This window comes from Desmodus rotundus, chromosome 1 (genome assembly GCF_022682495.2).
Source record: "Desmodus rotundus isolate HL8 chromosome 1, HLdesRot8A.1, whole genome shotgun sequence".
Taxonomy (NCBI): domain Eukaryota; kingdom Metazoa; phylum Chordata; class Mammalia; order Chiroptera; family Phyllostomidae; genus Desmodus; species Desmodus rotundus.
In genome coordinates, this window is record NC_071387.1 from 18,806,622 (window position 1) to 18,824,749 (window position 18,128).

Genomic DNA, 18,128 nt, shown 5'->3' on the forward strand with positions numbered 1-18,128 from the left:
TCAGGGCCTGTGTCTATGCCAGGCACAGACATCCGACAAATACAGGGTGAAAACCGAACGACAGCGTGAGCCCACCCATGAACTGCTCTTCCTCCCACACTGCCATCAAAATGGCCAAAGAACAGAAAAACAGTGTGTGTGTGTGTGGGGGGGGGATCCCCATCTACACCACGAAAATATGGAAGGGTCACCAGAAAAAAACTGCAAGATTTGTACAACAAACAGCCCAGGTAACACAACTGAAGGAAGCACCACGCCGCCCACACGGCAAGCAAGAAAACGGGATAACTAGCAGAACTCCCAACAGTCACAAGCTCCACATGGCAGGGGTGCGTCAGGGGGAGGTTGAAATAAGGGAAAAACTCTCGGGGACGAGAAAAATGGGCATCTGTGACTGGAAGACATACCAGTGCCACCAATTCACAGAGATGTTGGTCAAGGTGCCCAGTGCTGGTCCATCTCGAGGGCGCTGCCGCCCTGGGCTCCTGAGCCGGGCAGTCATGCCTTTAGCACAGAGACTGTGCCCAGGGAGTGCCAGGCTGTCACAATGAAGAAATGAGATGCCCCTTGGCAGAGTGTGAGGTGTCTAAAGGAAGTCACCAAAGGGTTCCTCCTTCCTTCTCATAAGCAAGTCTCCAAGCCCTCCACAGAGGCTGCAACAATCACGGGGCCACCTGTAAGCTCTCTTAACACACACATTCTTTCACATTTTAATATCTCTGCAATCAACAGCATCCTATAATCACTGGCAGCCAGATGGCAGTCCTAACTTAACAGCATGAACACCAACCAATGAGACCTTGTAGACAATCAAGAAAACACCAGCATGAATGCATCTTAGGTTGGATGAAATGCACTATTCATCCGTGAGTAACTCCTGGAAGTACACCAGTACTATCACCCAGAGCCGCCAGCCACTGGCAGAGATGTATCGCCGTAAAAGCCTAATGTTTCAGGGAAGGCCAGACAAACAAGCGTCTTTACAGAAGGAAAACAGGTTCCCACCCATGGAAAAAACTTTTAACCAAGAATAAATTTAAAAGACGGTGTATCAATTTCATATCCATGACACCAAATGCCACCAACGGGAGCACCGCCCACAGCAGAGCTGCTCACTGAGGGCTCATCCACGGTGCGCTTGTCACTGGTCTGTGCGGAGAAGAAATACAAGAGAAAGCATTTAGGAACTTTCACAGCAATCTGACATTGCCAGGCCATCCAAGCACGGAATCGGTACTTCATTTTTATTGTGGTTTACCAAAAAGTATCTGTCCATGACAGATTGGAAAATTTTAAAGAAGTGACCCTTTGCCACAGACAGGTTGGAAAAGGCTGATCTATAGAGTTGATGGAGAGGGCTGGACAGAGGTTAATCCATGATCTAAAATTTATATAGCCACAAAAATGACCACTATTCCACGCCTAACAAAATCGTAGACTAGATGTCTAGAGAAACCCACCCCATGCAGAACATCTAGATTGCTGGGGGAGGGAAGTTTTATTATATACTCTACCGACTGAACTGGTAATATAGCCATCCCTTGGTTCAAATCACAAAAAATACTAAGAAATTCGTAAGTCTTCCTGTCCCCTTGTTCCCCATCTGCCTCATTCTTATCACCACCTCTGCAGCATTATTAGTGTCTTATATATCCTTCCAGAGGTTTTCTTAATACATACACAGGCCAAAACACACACATATATATAAATCCTTATATAATATTTACACTTTTCTCTCTTTTTAAATACAAGTGCACTAAAAGCATTTTTTAAATACAGGACTGAACTGTTAGGAAAAGAAAGGACAGCCTCCCAGGGCAGAAAGGAGAAACCGCTAAGTCAATGAGTGCTGCCACCGTTGCTTGCCCCGGGGCCATCTGTGGGCGCCTGATGACCTAGAGAAGGTGACAGACCTGAGACAAAAATCACAGGAAATCTGTTCAGATTTCCTGTGTACACATGGAATCCCTGCAAGGTGAAGTATGGCTCTGGAACCCCGGAGGCAAACTACCTGTGTTGCTTGAACGAACCCAAGAGACGGAATGAGGGACCATCACACGTGACCACGAAGAGATGAAAAGAACCACGTGATGTCTAGAAGTGAAAATTATGATCGCTGACATCTGAAACTCAATAGATAGGTGAAACACAAGATTGCCAATTTAAAAGAGAACTGGAATCTAGACTTGAAGGAATTATCCAGAATGCAGCCCAGAGAGAATGAGATGTACAGATAGTGAAATCAAAGAGTGGGAATTTTTATCCCTTGGTCCCACTGTATGATCACTAAGTGTTGTTAAACTGTATCAAAACACGCCTGTGCAGTGACAGAGAAACCTCGCACACTGACTGACATGTTGCATTTGGCAATGTTTTAGATTAAAACCAGGATAATTTAAACAGCGCTGAACAGTCAAGTGCTGATCCTATTTCTCCTTTCTTCCCCTTCTTCATGAAGACATTTTACTTTAAGTGCTAATACAGATAGGTCTCCTATCCCTCAAAGAGCTTTTCATATCAAGCATGCAGTATTCTATCAAAGAAGCATTCTGACTCACCATCAACAGTGAAGTCCTCTCCAGGTTCACGGGAAGCGACTGATGACAGTCCCATTTGCCTGGTAGCTCAAAAGGGGCCTGAGTGGTACTGTCCTCCACATGGGCCAGTTTAACAAGTGGCTCTGACAGGGCCCTACAGGGCTCACCGCTTTTCCCGCCAGCTTTGACCTCAGTATCGCAGGTCATGGCTTCTGCATCACCTACGCAGTATGAACTTGAGCTTACTGCACCCACACATTGCACGGGATTTCTCATGGGTGCCCATTTCTGCCCTTAGCCTGGACTGGTGTGCTTGCTTTCTTCTAGGATCCTGGGTGCTTTCTCAGTTTCAGGTTCTACACTGGGAATCCAGGTCTACCTTCCTATCACTCAAGTGGCTCACAGCCGTGACCTCTTTGGGGTGGGAGGGTACTTTTAACTGATGCATTAACATATATACAGTAAAGTCACGTAAAGTATACAGCTCAATGAATTCTCTCGAAGTAAAACATCACACAACTAGTACCCATATCAAGGAACAGAGTATTATCACCAGAACCCCAGGAGTCCCTGGATGTCCCCTTCTCCTTATTCCCCTGACGGGTAACCAGTGTCTTGAATTCCACCACCATAGACTAATTCTGCTGGTTTTAAAATTTAATCTAAACAGAATCCCATAGGATATGCTCGTTTATGAGATTCATCTTTGTGGTTACATTCACTCCCATTTCAGCACAGTATTCCTTGTATTAATACAACCACGATTTACTTATCTACGTCTGTTGACAGACATGCGGGATATTTCCAGTGTTCAGCCATTATATCGGCCATTACAAAGAGCCTGCAGTCTTGTCTCTGTCCTCATCTAAGTATCCAAACCCTGGCCTCCCCGCTCCCACCACCCAGAATTTCGACTTTTGGACAAGATGAAGGAACAGACTGTTCATTCTCACACCTGAAACAATTTTTTAAAAAACAGACAAACTATAGGAAACAACAGTTTTTAAGATATTAGCGATCAGGTAAAAAGGGACAGTGACTCCTAAGACTCAGAAAACAGCGAGCCCTCCAACTACCCCAGCACCCTGCTGTGAGATCTTGCTCAGGCCGCCACACAGGGGAGGGAAAGCCAGGCCAAACCCAGAAGACCCCCCGAACTGAAAAGACAGAGTTGGAAGTCCAGGAATATACGAGCCCGCAAAGTTAAATGCAGAATGCCTGACATCTACTAAAAAATGACCAGGACAAAGAACCAGGAAAACATAACCAACGATAAGGAGAAAAATCAATAATTAGAAACCAACTCACACAACTCTCACTGGGATTAAAATTAGGAGACAACTCCAAGTCACTGCTTTGCCTTCTGTCTTCATTCCTGGGACCTGGGGATTCTCCTTCCGTATTTTCAGGCTGTGTGTGTGTGTGTGTGTGTGTGTAACCATTACAGCATTTTCATGTGTTTAGACTCGAAGTGGTTCTCACATGTGCATTAGACACTTCTGGTTCAGAAGTGTTTCTATAAACGCGGTGTGAAATAAACTCTAAAGAAACTAGGTTTAGACCACTCTAAGAGTGGACAGAAGGAAGCATCTGACTTTTCCTAGGAGGTGGCCGTTTAAGACTTCCATTCCCCAAGGCGGTCCACCAACCACAGCACAGACGTCACCTGGAAGCTTGCTAGAAATTCAGACTCTCGGGCCCCTCCCCCAGAACTACGGAAACTGAACCTGCATTTTAACAAGAGCTCCAGGTGATTAACAGGCATACTTGACCTTGAGAAGCGCTGCTCTAAGACTCATCTCTGCTATACAAACTCTTCCTTGAGTTCACTGACAAGGCTAAAAAGGCCTGTAGTTCATCCCACAGGCAAGAAATAACCATGAAAGGCTACCAGAAAGGAACAAGGGTCATTTTTGTATTTTCAGAAGTTAAGAGAATAAAGTAGAGGGAGGGGAGTTGGAAGGTGAGGGAACATACAGGGGCCGGCAGAAGAAAGGCCTGCTTGAGTGTAGTTGGTAGGGCTATAACATGGGTGTAATAATTTACAGTTTTAATTCGAACATTTCACCTGAGATATCATATGGTGTGCTTGAGTGTTATGTTACAGATTACATGCTTATGATTTTGGAATAAAAGATTTTGTAATTAAAAAGGGGCGATATTTGTGCCAGACCCTGTACATAAAGGTCCAAAGGAAAAATATAGGTGCACAAACTAAGAGGCAGCCGGAGGTAGCAAAGGAAATGAAAAGAGAAAGTAAGAATTCAGAATTCACGGGGCTTGGCCCGTGGACAGTGAGGGGGCGGAGAGCGAGGAGTGTACGTGGAGGAGTCCCAGGTTCAGGTTTAGGTGACTAGTGGTGTCCTTCATAAAGTCTGGGCACAGCACGAGATGGGAGATGGCGGTAAGCATCCTTCCTAACACACTAACTACAGTTATCATTAAGACATCAGGTGGCAATGTTTCATATCTAGGAGACTACTGCTCTTCAAAAATTAGTATACAGAGTGCCCATCGGCAGAAGTCATAATTTAATGGACCAGTTGCAGGGCCTACGACTGTGCATTTTTATAAACTTCCACAGTAACTCTGGAGGCGGCCAGCAGTGAACCACACTTGAAGACCCACTACAGTAACTATAAATTCTCCAGGGTCCAGCAGCACAAAGATACACAGTTTGATACTTAGAGCTCAGGAAGCATGGCTAATGTAGAGATAAAAATATGGGAGCCGGTTACAATTTGGTAAGTACAAAAGCTCTCCCAGGTATAACATGCCACTAGCAGGTAGCCACAAATCAATGTAACTTATATCACAGAACCAGTAATGCATGAAGGAGACTAAGAGTAAGTGAGTGACCAGAAAAGTAGCAAGACAATCAGAAAGAAAGTCAAGTCACAGAAGGGTTTATTTGTCTAGGCTATTTTCTTTTTGAAAAGATTCAGCAAAGAACAACATTGAATGTCAAGACAAGAAAGAACTGAAACGTCCACTAGCTTATGAACTTGGGGACCTCACAGCACTCTGCGCAGGGGTACATATAAGAATGTGTGAAGACGCACAAGAATGGGAGGCGAGATGGGCTACCAGGGAATAGACACCGGCTTCTCTTGAAACCTGACAGTGAGTAGAAGGGCCAAAAAGCTGGATGGGGAAGGGGTTTCCAGTTTAATCTCTACTTATCTGGAACTGTTAATACTTGAGTATACATGGTAAGGGAAAGGAGCTAGTCAAAGTGTAAAGAAACAGACAATACAGAATAATTAATGACATGCTAGGATCTGCAGTGTGACGTAGGAGTGATGGTAACCTGACAAGCGTGAGGGCAGAACTGTGAAGGCTGGAAGAGGTTCTGCCCGTGATGGGTGACGGAGCTAAAAGCGGAAACGAAGCACTGGCAGACGACACCGTGGGCTTAGCCGAGATCTGAGACCGTGAAGGCGCAGCAGTACCAATCCGAGGGGCTGTGTCATTGCCCTCTATGGGGTTCTGAAAGCTAAGAAGCTATAAATTATGAGATGGGTTCAAGATAAGGGGGCAGACTGATGGGAGGTGGGGCAAGAAAGGAAGTGATGAATGGCGTGTTCTGGGCTAGACGGAGAATGAAATAAAGCTACGAGGTAGAGGCCACCACGCTGGATAAATAGCCTAGGGCAGCTGTTCTCATCCTTGAGGGCACAAAGGAAAATCACCTGGGGAGTTTAAAAAAACATGTGTGATGCCCAGACCAATTAAATCAGAATCTCCAGGGTTGAGACCCAGGCAGCAGTGACCCCCCAGTGACCTAGGAAGACTAGATTACTGAAGGACTGGTGAGGATTGAGGTAGAAACTCAGAAAGATCAGCAGTTATGGGATGGACTGAAAATCAGAAGCCTGTGAAGAAACCATACCAGAGGTGTGAGAATGGAGAAGAACGTACAAGAGAATGAGTAGGGGCTCTCTTCACAGGAATCTTAATGTTGCCAGTGACCAGAAACTTAAGACTCAGCGCAACTGTACAAAGTTCCATTCAAATGCCCTGTCCCTATGGATTACTTCCAGGATTATTTTTAGGTTGGCACTGGCAGTATATGACATCTGTCCAGAAGGTATCCAGCCATGTAATATGAAAAATAGAGACATTTATTGAAGAAGATACAAGAATCATTGTACAAAGGACAATGACACCTCAATCCCCTTCAAGCCTCACACAGTTCTCCCAATCACCATTAGCTACCCCGTCGCATTTTCCTGAATCTCATCGATGGTCTGAAATTTCTTCCCTTTCAAAGGTGAGTTTAGTTTTGGGAAAAGCCAGAACTCACAGGGCGCCACATCTGGGCTGTAGGGGGCCTGAGTCACCTGGGTGATTTGACGTTTTACCAAAAAACTCTGCATAAGATGTGATGCATGAGCTGGCACATTGCTGTGCTGAAGCTGCCCATCACCAGCTGCCCATGGCTGAGGCCTTCTGAATCATCCCAATAGTTTCTGTGGAGGAATGTTCAAACTTCCCACAAAAGGTGAGACAGACTCATTGCTCTGCTTGCTCAGTCATTTTGAATGGGACAGCCACACAGTACACATGCTCACTCAAGGGCGTCTACCACCCCCCGCTGACTAGTACAGGGAAGTCGTCATTGTTCACGCATGTGCATTCCAGTCCTCTCTCCTTGGCTGCCAGGTTACATGGGTGTCCCACAAACCGTTCTCGTTGTATTATCAGTGGCTGGACTTTTTCCGGACAGGCCTCGTACTCCACGCTGGTTTAAGAGCCTGGGCTGGAGGCAGACTGCCTGCCTTTCTCCACCAGTCCCACGGCCGTGTTATCCTTGGGCAAGTGACTCCTTTACCTCAGGGATTTGTTTGTTTGTTTTTAAGTGTGGATAACAGTACCTGCCTCATAGAATGGTTGTGAAAAAGAGATGAGTTCAGCCGAGTAAATAATGGTAACTATTATTGGTAATTTTTAAAAATTCTGCTAATTTTCGGGATATTTTCCACCATATGTAATTTGTTTGAATTACCATAGTTCTGATAAGAGATTCAGAGATGCTGAACATTCATGAGAATTACCATGAAAACAGAAGAACTAGAAATTCAAATATTTAAGGATTTATATATATTTAAATATTAGGCCATTATGTTGTTTTAAAAAAAAACACAGAAAACTAACTCTGGTGTGTTAAGAAAGATTAAAGGGGGAAGGGAATCATCAAAAGCCCTAAATCATGGTAAAATAAACCTCAAAACACGGCACAAGACACATTTAACGCAAAGTTCAAATTACACCTACTGTATTTTTTGGACTATAAGATGCACTCCCCCCAAATTTGGGAGGAAAATGGGGCATGTGTCTTATAGTTCGAATGTAGCTTACATTTACATTGGTGAAATATTATGTTATTTATGTTATTAAATATTTTACCACATTTTTTGCTTCAAAATTTTTTTTCCTATTTCCTCCTATAAAACATAGGTGTGTCTTATGGTCCGAAAAATACAGTAATATCTAGGATAAAATTATATTCAAAGTTAAAATTATACCTAATATTTAGGAATCAATTTACAGTTCTATAGGCATCATCCAAAATGTAAAAACAATGCAAGTATGAGAGTGAGGGACATAAATATCATAAATTATTATCCACTGAAAATGACCTGTTACTTTTTTTTTTTTTTAAGTTGAGATGGATTCTCAGTTGGGCACAGGCCATAGTCCTGGCTTCTCTAAATTCCTGTCTTCAGAACCACAACAATTGCCCTTCACTTGGCTCCGTTAGAGAGAGAGGTTGTCACTCCCCCCAAGAGCGGAGAGGCAAAAGTAATATAATTCCCACGGGTATAATGTATAAGGTACAGGAACACTGTACAAAGTAACAGGTACAATGTATAAAGTAATTACTGATGTTTTGTAGGCTTCCAGGAGAGACTCAGTTCTGTTTTGTTGACCACAAAATCACCACACCTACCAGGCACAAAGCCCCACAGGAAAGATTACAAGGCAGCCTTCTCACTTGGCGCCCAAGGGAGGGCCCCACCCCATAACCTGGAAAGCTCTCAATCAGTGGCAGCATGCATGCCAGGCACCTCAACCAGCAGAAACATAATTTGGGGTTTTAATAATATTCTTAGTTCTCTTGATACAGACTCTCTCTACCTAGCATGCACTTCTACTTGATTTTCACAAATCTGATTTTGTTACATTTTCAGCAACACACTGGGTATAAAAGGAATAGACCTTCTCTATGGCTACTCAACTGTTTGGATGTGTTTCATTTTAAAGAGTAAAATGATCCTGAAATGTAAGTGAGCAATTTTCAGGAGCTAGAACCATGTTAAAAAAAAATCCCATTTCTGTAATTAAGGCGCATCACCCTCCGGAACAAGGAGGGAGAGGTGCTCACAGCAAGCTGCTGCAGGGCTATCTGTCACTGCCAGCTGCAGGACGGGAGTGAGGGACCATCAGGGTGCTATCTCAGAGTAACTTAAGTCCGAAGGTCCTGAGGGATGAATCACACACAAGAGAGACAGGCCTCCAGGGTCCAGCTTTTACTGTGAGCTAGAAGGACAGCTATCCAGGGACCACTTCAAAGAAATATCCAGGGGTGGGTTCTGCTGGACTTCATAGATGCTCTAGCTTGATGAATCCTAACTGCCTCTCTGCATAAGGGTTTGTGCCTTTTGAACCCATGGGATGGTCTTATTTGTCTTAGTTGATTTTTATCTCCTAATAGCTCAGTCTCTACAAATGTTACTGTCTTTTTCACCACTTTAGCTTCTTGTTTTGTTCTTGTAATCTTTTAGCACACCTCCCCACTCACTCATTCACTCACTCAACAGTTTATTCAATAGTTTGGACCATTTTCAAATGCTTCGTTTTACAGTTTTGTATTCTAATTGAATTTCCGAGCAGGAGGGAAGCCTGGTTGGAAGGAAAACCCCTTAGAGAGGGTGGGCTGTGCGCCACCCTGTCAGAAGCAGCGGCCTTTGCAGCAACCTTAATACAGCGCTACACCTGCCACAGAGGAGGCACAAGAACCTGGCTCTGGCTGCCAAGAATATGGATTCCTTGAGGGCAAAGTCCGCCTTGCTTTATGGCCCTAGATCGTGCTGTTTTTTATAGTTCTGCCGTGTGATTCGGTTGAACCAACTGATCTGACTCTGGGAATTTATCTCTGCTGTGTGCCACCGAGCTTGTTAATATTTCATAGAAAATTAGGTTGACTGCTCTATCAGCAGGTCCCCAACTTCACAAAGTCCTGCCAACAGTTTCCAACGATTAAAGGTTTCTGTTGTTACTCATGATTGTGCCTTGGGAGGCTGTTGCTGTGTGTTTGTTATCAGGATGTGTCGTGACTAACGTGACTTCCACATAGCACTTAATCTTTTCTAAAAGTGGTACTGCAGGCGGAGGGGTTTCTTTTTTTTTTTCTCTCTCTCTCTCAGTTCTTTAATAGGAAGGGTTTCATCAGCAACACAAAGCATACCTTCCAGTGTGACCTAAATTCTGCATGTACTAGATTCCCTGGAGAACACAGAATAACCAGTTGTGAGGTCAGTCTATGGGAAAACACACTACTTCCACCAGATAATAGATTTATATACTCCAGAATACAAAAGATTCCATCGCCACAGAAAACAAATAGATCTTTATAATTTTGCTCCCCCCCCCAATTCCTGCCCAACTCACTAACCCTTTGGTGACAATAGTTACCCCTACTGTATGGAATAGTGCTTGGGATTTTGCTAATAGCAACTAAATAAGAAAGGCAACCAGAAGAAGATGTGGTCCCAGGAGGTCCTGCCCAGAAACACAGAAGACCCTCACCCATACTGTAACGTGGTGCAAAGCAGAGGCCCCCAGAGTATAGGAGAAATTCCCCACAGCCCATGGTTGAGGGGTAAGGGAAGGGATGATAGGGAGGTTAAGATACTTTTCATAACAATGGCAAGTTGATAGCCGTGTCCTTCCTGAAGGGAAGCGACTGCCCAGGGCAAAAGGGGAGAAAAGGACTACTCGACTTGCAGAGCCTATAGTGACTTGTGATGTAGCTGGGGGAGCTTATACAGGGCCTGCATGAGAGGTAGGGAGGCAGACGCCCCTGTGTCACGGGGAAGTCTTGCCCTGACTAAAGATGGCAGCTGAAAGAAGGTAAAAGACATGGGGAACTGGCAAAAGTAGCACATTGTAGGAGGGGCAGGATATGAGGTCACATAGGAAGTTCCAGGTCAGCATTTAAAATAAGGTCTGCTGAGAGAGCAGAGGGTGGCAGCCATGTGGTTCAAAAGGGGATTTTCAGACTATGAGGTCTGAAAGAGGAAGCAGCAAGCAGCTATGCTGTTTGCAGTCAGGATTCAGCCATGAGGGCTGGTGTGTAAAGTAGAAGCCAGAACAGCTGGGAGTCGGGATTCTGCCATGCTGCCGGGTGTAGTAAGAAAGAGGCAGCCCTGAGGAAATGACACAGCCATGAGGAGACACAGCCCTGCGGGCTGAGGAAACGGTGTTAAGGAGCGAGCTGTGGAGCTGTGTGGGAACCTGCCCAGCCACCCAGTTTCATGGCAGATGCTTGAGCTCAACTGTGACCAGGAACGCTGAGACTGCAGACGTCAGCTTCTCTGAAGGATGTCTGGAGAAGTCACTCTCTGGGGATGCGTGCCTCTCCCTGGACCCCACCATGATGCAGTGTAACATGGCACATGCTTCCCTGAACTGTTACATGGAGGCTGAGGACAACGCACCCCAGATCCTGAAGGAGGGAGCTGCTGCGAGAGGATGGCGACTCAGAAACCCGCAGCACACACAGAGGGGATGGAGACCTGTTTGTGCAGCCCGCTTAAGCACAGATAGGGATGCGGGGAAATTTAGGGCATGGTTTTGGCTTACAGCCTGGTGGGGAGCAAGGGAAGTGCTGGGTCTCGTGGGAGAGGAGGGCTCGGAGCAGGAGCGCTTCAGCCCCCCACGCCCCCTGAGGTTGGAACCCTGCAAATAAAAACCTGTTTCCTTCAACATTAATTGTTGGTTCATTTTTCAAGGTGACAACATGGATGGGGCCCCGTTTGCTCAGTTACATAGACTCAAAATCTCCTTTTCAAGTCAAAAGAAATTAATGGGACTGCCCTGACCCTCTTCTGCACAACTCCCCAATCTTCTAATGCTGAACATAATGTTTAAACTAAACTACTTTGTGTATAAAGTAAATTACTGTGGATGGAGGAAAAGTGGGAGACACTTGTTGTGATTTGCGTGTCAACTGACAGGACAGCACTGGGCTCCCATTCCCCAAAGCACAGAGCTAAGTGTAAAGATTACTGATAGCAAGACAGGCATTCCCTTTGGAAATTCTCGGTGTGTGTGTGTGGGGGGGGGGGGAATTCAGAGCCGTAGGTAAACATGTTATTGATAGTGCCCTGTTTCTATTTACCTGGCAATTAACTAGATATAGTGAGATAAACATTTCCCTTGGCCCAATAAAGTTCATTAAAGTCCGTGACCACGGAAAGCATCCCAAATTTTGGCCATCTACCCCGAATCACAATGGCCAAATGACACTGAAGTAATGGATGAGCGGAAAACCCACCCTTACTACTAGAAAAAATTCAAAGATCATTCATTCAACAAGCAACAATTGAGTGCCTATTTGAGATTGGAGATACAACAGTGAGTAAGATGCTATTGCTACCCTCAAAAGCTTACAATCTAATTGGGAGAAGAGACAACTGAACACACATTTACAATTTAGATGGGTATATTCAAGGTATTTCAGGTACTACCCATGTATAACGCACACCCTTATTTTCCCCTCAAAAATCGGGGCAAAAGTGCGCATTATACATGGCAAAATACAATCGTTTAAAATAATCTAGAGTAGAGAGAAGATGTACTGAACCAAAGATGTAGGAAAATGTAGGAAAAGGGAGTGATGATGAATCAACAGAACCATGACTGAATATTCACGATGAATGACAATTTTCATTTTGTTTTTTAAAGGTGTCAAAATCTAGTCCAATTCCGTGTCTTCCCAGGCTCAAGTGAAAGGGGCTCAATTGTTTTATTCATTCACCAAAAACTGGTCCTGGCAGCAATGACCTAGACCAGTGATTTTCAGCCGGTGTGCTGCGAGAATTTTTAAAACATGCAGTACCTGACTATTGAGTCAGGAGCACCACCTCTTTTCCCTTAGATTGTCAAATTAAAAAAGAACGACAATAGCTAATACAACAATACCTGTCCGATGTGAATGAATCAAAATCATTCATATTTTTTGTCCGACTGAGAAAAAAAATTTTTTTGGGTGTGCTGCATAATTTTAGTAGTTTATGTGTGGCATGAGATTTTATCACAGTTATCCTGGTACTATGAGTATTTAAATTCCAGTCAAAAGTCATGCAGCAGGTATAGAAGTTGCAATACTGGAAAAGTTAGAAAAGGCAGAATTAATTTGAAAAGAATCTCCAGGAAAAGACACTTCGGTTTACTAGAGGGCAGTTAATAATTACGGATACAAGATAGATTTCCCCACAGGCCTGGCACCTCCAGTCAATTAAAAGATAAATTTTAATAGAAAAGAGAGTCAATAGAAAAGATAGAGCCTACCGCTAAACATTAGGACATCATGTACGGGGTGGGGGAGGTGATAATCTGAGCAAGGTGGGGAATGGGGAAGAGAGAGAGCAGAAAAAGAATGGAGATGGAGGAGAAAAAAGGCAAGGCACCAAGTTGAAACACCCTTGTCATCCAGCAATATGGCTGCTCATGGTCTAAAAAGGGGGAAACAACTATTTCCAGGCTTTTATATGATTTCACTGCAGCCCCCAAACTATCAGACCACACTGGCTCTTAAAAAAGAAAAAAAAAAAACTCATAAAGATCACTTAACCAACTCTGCCTACTGAGGCTGTAATCATTAGTTATTGTTAGGAAAAAAGAAATCTTGGGAATAAGGGCCTTGCATCTCACGTTCTCTAATTTGAATATTATCTGTAACATCATAGGCAGAAATCCCACAAACATGTGCCATCTAAAATGTTATGAAATTAGTCAGCATCAGTCTAATATTAAAATTGGAAAGGAAAAAAGCAGTAGGTAGAGATACCAGTGAATAGTTTCAAAATATTAAAAATGATTTTCTGGTTTATAAACTACCTCATTTTTAAAAATTGCAGGCTTGTAGGAAGTCTAAAGACATTTGTGAAATCTGAACAAATAATTCCTCTGAGTAAGAACTGTTCATTGTATTAATCACATTCAACCCCCTTTTTTAAAATACAGGCCAATACTTAGCTCTCTATCTCATTTTAAGAAGATACAACATAATAAAACATCAAATCTCAATTAACTTGGTACCATTACACACCTCATTTAATTAAAAAAATAAGCAATTGGTTTTTAATTTTTTCACTTTTAAAAATATTTATTGTTTATGCTATTACAGTTGTTCCACTTTCCCCCTTTCCCCGCCTCAGCCAGCCTGACCCCACTTCCATAATCAGTCCCCTCACCGTTCCCACGTCCATGGGTTCTTCATATATGTTCTTTGACTAATCCCTTCCCCCCCTTTTTAAAAAAGAAACATACTAAATGGCTTTTTTAATTTAAAGACTATTTATTTTTTTAGAGAGGGGAAGAAAGGGAGAAAGAGAAACATGGCCGTGTGAGAGAAACATAGACTGGTTGCCTCTCCCATGCCCCCGGCTGAGGACCTAGCCTGTAACCCAGGCATGCGCCCTAGCTGGGAACTGAACCGGCGACCCTTCTGTTTGCTGGCTGGCGCTTATTCCACTGAGTCACACCAGCCAGGGCCCTTCCCTTTCTTTCAATCAGTCCCTACCTCCCCTATCCCTTTTTACAGCTGTCAGTCTGCTCCATAATTTCTATGCTCCCAGTCTATTTTGTTCATTATTTTCTTCATTAGATTCCTCTTATAGGTGAGAACATATAGTATTGCTTTTATTGAAGTGGTTTTGGTTTTTTCTCAACAAGTTTACTACAATATTTGTATTACCATTATTTTTTAACAATTAGGAGCCCACAGATTATGCACCTTAATCTGAAAACCAGATATAGAGCCATATAAATTTTAAAAAATAAGCTCAGTTTCCACCAGTTGCATACACAAGGTTTTTAGAAGAGGAGTATTGATAAATGCTTATTTCAGTTTATTTATATTTTAACTTATTTAAAAAGGACTTGAGAGGACATAGAACATGTGTTTAGAAAATATTTTTAAATAAAATACAGAATGTTTAGCATTATATTTCAAACAAAATTGCCTAATTTTGAGAAATCTAATTTGCAAGTTTGCTAAATATACTAAAGAGAGGGTGAGGAAAAAAACCCTTAGTTTTCTGCTTCAACACAACTCAAATTAAATTGAGAATATCTTTACTTCAATAAGAAAGGAATCAAATCAAACATGCAAGTAATTTTGAAGGAGAAACAGAAGGAATTTATTAAAAAGAAAAAGGTTAAGATTTAATTTACACATATGTAAATTAAGCTCTTGATTATTTGCTCCTCCTTCAGTTAGCCATTTCAGAAAGGTATTTACATGATTCCTTTAATTAGCTAATCATTATGATCTGTTATAAATGAATCGCATTTTCTTGATTCTGTTTTCACAGAACTTTTCCTAATCTTGTTACTATCAATAAAAAAGGTAACTCTGTGGGGTATTAGAAAATAAATACAGCCCTGACTGGTGTGGCTCAGTGGATTGAGTACTGGCCTGCAAACCAAAGGGTTGCTGGTTCGATCCCAGCCAGGGCATAAAAACAAATAAATAAGACCTTTTAAAAAATAGATTTAGGGTTGTTGGTTAGATTCCCAGTCAGGGCACATGCCTGGGTTGCAGGCCAAGTCCTCAGTAGGGGGCATGTGACAGACAACCGCACATTGATGTTTCTCTCCCTCTCTTCCCTCCCCATCCCCCGCTTCCTCTCTGCCTAAAAAAAAATAAATAAAAAGTCGTTTAAAAAAAAGAAAATAAATACAAAGCCTCTCTACAGTATCTCAACTAAGTTAAATGTTTGCACTATTCTCGAAAACTTGAAGTGTTTTAAGAAAACTTTGACGTTTATCATTAAGAATAAAATAAATAACTTAAAACGATTCTGGAGCTGTAGCAAGTCTAAACACTCCTGATGGTTAACCAGGGACATTAGGCCATATCCCTTGTGTTAATTTTAAATAAAGAAGCGTGACTATCATTACGTGCATATAAAATGGGGGGGGGGTATCTAGCATGGCTATGCTGAAAAAAGTCAGTTTTCTCCAAACTGAGCAGTAAATTTAACAATTCCAATGAAAAAACAAGATTACTTATTCTGAATAGAAAGATTCTAAAGTTCACCTTTTAAAAAATGTGCGAAAAGCAAAACAAACGTTTGCAAACGTGTTAAGATGGAGCTTGCTTTCATCAATGGAAAGAATGGATACTGACTCGAGAACTAACAGACCAGTGCAGCAGCGGTGGGAGCACTGAAACCTACCACGTATTCAGGAGGATTTACAATAAATATAATATTTCAAAACGGTGGATGAGTCAAATAATTATTTAATAAATGATTCTGGAGAAAGTGGCTAAATAGTTAGGTGAACCTAAAACTATGACTCTAGATCTCATATGACAAAATGTAAAAAAAAAACCCCAAAAACCTGAGAAAACTCAAAATACTAAAAAAATACTAATTAAATAGTAATTGGGGGGAAGAGAGCAGATATAAAAATTGTGCCTGAGTCAGAAAACAGTAGAAGACTTAACTACCTAAAACACACAGGCACACACACTTTCTCCTTGTTAAATATGTGTACAAAGTTGAAAAACCAAAAGATAAAAAAAGCACTGGGAAAAGTTCTAACAACACCAACATTCATATCAAAAAGATCACTCAGCAATTGACTATAGCACAAGATTATGGGCATGTAACTTACAACTAAATGTAACTAACATAAATATATGAAAAACATTCAATGGAACTAGTATTTAAAGCAATGGAAAAAAATAACAGAAAGAAGTAAAAAGCCTGATACTTAGTAAGAGGAAATAGGGACCATCATACAATGTTACCAGGACTATGAATGGATACAACCTTCCCGTAGACCAGCAATTTTCAACCTTTTTCACCTCATGGCACACATAAACTAATTACTAAATCTGCAGCAAACCAAAAATTTATTATACATATTTTTTGCCAATCTGACAAAAAAAAAGGTATAATTTTGATGCATTCACACTAGCTGGCACTTGTGTTGGCTGTTGTCACTTTTTCATCTGACAATCTAAGCGAAAAGAGGGCAGTGCCCCTGACTAGTCAGGTATGGCATGTTTTAAACATTCTTGCAGCACACCAGTCAAAAAACACCCGCTGCTGTCGAGCAATACGTATCACTGCTGTAGAAAAGTATGTATCAAAGTTTCAAGCGTGCACCACTTCCAGCCCAATAATACCTCTTCCAGAAATGTAAACTAAGCAGGTATCTCTCAAACATGTGTGCATATGAATTCATCAGTGTTTGTTAATCTTGATAAATTAAACAGCCTAAATGCCCATCAATAACAACAAATACATATCTGCACATCAGAAATGAAAATGCCACTCATTTATGTAAAATGATGCAGAGATCATACATTAACATGCAAAAATATTCATGACCCTTTACACAGAAGCTCCACGTGAGCAGCCGCATGTCTTGTTCTTCGATCTTATTTCTAGCACCTAGAACAGTGCCTCGTCCGAAAGAGCTTCCCCAAATCATTTATTAAATACTTGAATTTTAAAAGCAGGTTGCAGAACAATGATCATAATAACGTCCCTTTCTCTTTCCTTCACTCCCTCTCTTCTCTTCCTCCCCCCAAAAGAAATATAAGTGGAAAGACAGTCACAAAAGGTTGACAAAGTAATGGAATTTTAGTTGTGTTTGACTTTCTTCTTCATTCCTCTCTGTGTTGTGTAAATTCCTCATACAGAAAGCATTTTTTAAAAAAATTTTATGATTGGAAAGAGTAACAAATTGTTTTTTAAACCTCATGTATCTTACAGGAACTCCGGAATGTGTTCTGTGCCTACGGCTAACAAACTCCAAAAACTAAAACCAACAACATCCAAGCGGCATGATTTCTTTCATCTTCAGAGAAATAACCGTTGCGTCCCGCACAATGTAGTATCTTCCTCCAGTACCAGAAAACGCCACACTTACCTAACAAAACACAGCAGTTCCAAAACAAAAAAACAACATACTTTTTATGTAGTAAAACAAATCTAGAAGTAATTAATTTCTCGAAGTCCTCCCCATCTCCCCCCATCTGCCTTAGTCTAGCTGGTGCTCAAGATAACCACGCACAGCCAGCCATTTCTTGTGAAGCTAAAAACCCAGTGAGTCCGTATCACTAACACGACCTATGCGATTCTCATTTCTTTGTGAAGGCTGATTTCAGTCTAAAGACATTTAAGCAATTGAAACATCAAAATGAGCCACATACCCCGTATCGTTTCTCATCACACTGTTTCATCCATAGACTTTATCACTATTGGAAATAAGTTCATTCGGACTATCATGTCTCTTACTTCTGGACTGTAAGCTCTATGAGGACAGGAATTCTGTCCAGCT

The 18,128-nt window shown here is 42.1% G+C and overlaps 1 protein-coding gene across 1 annotated transcript in view; it reads right to left on the bottom strand.

Annotated features, from left to right (window-relative positions):
• UGCG (UDP-glucose ceramide glucosyltransferase) overlaps window positions 1–18,128 on the bottom strand; it is a 36,084-nt gene that overhangs the window by 16,741 nt on the left and 1,215 nt on the right. The gene's annotated exons all lie outside the window — the stretch shown is intronic.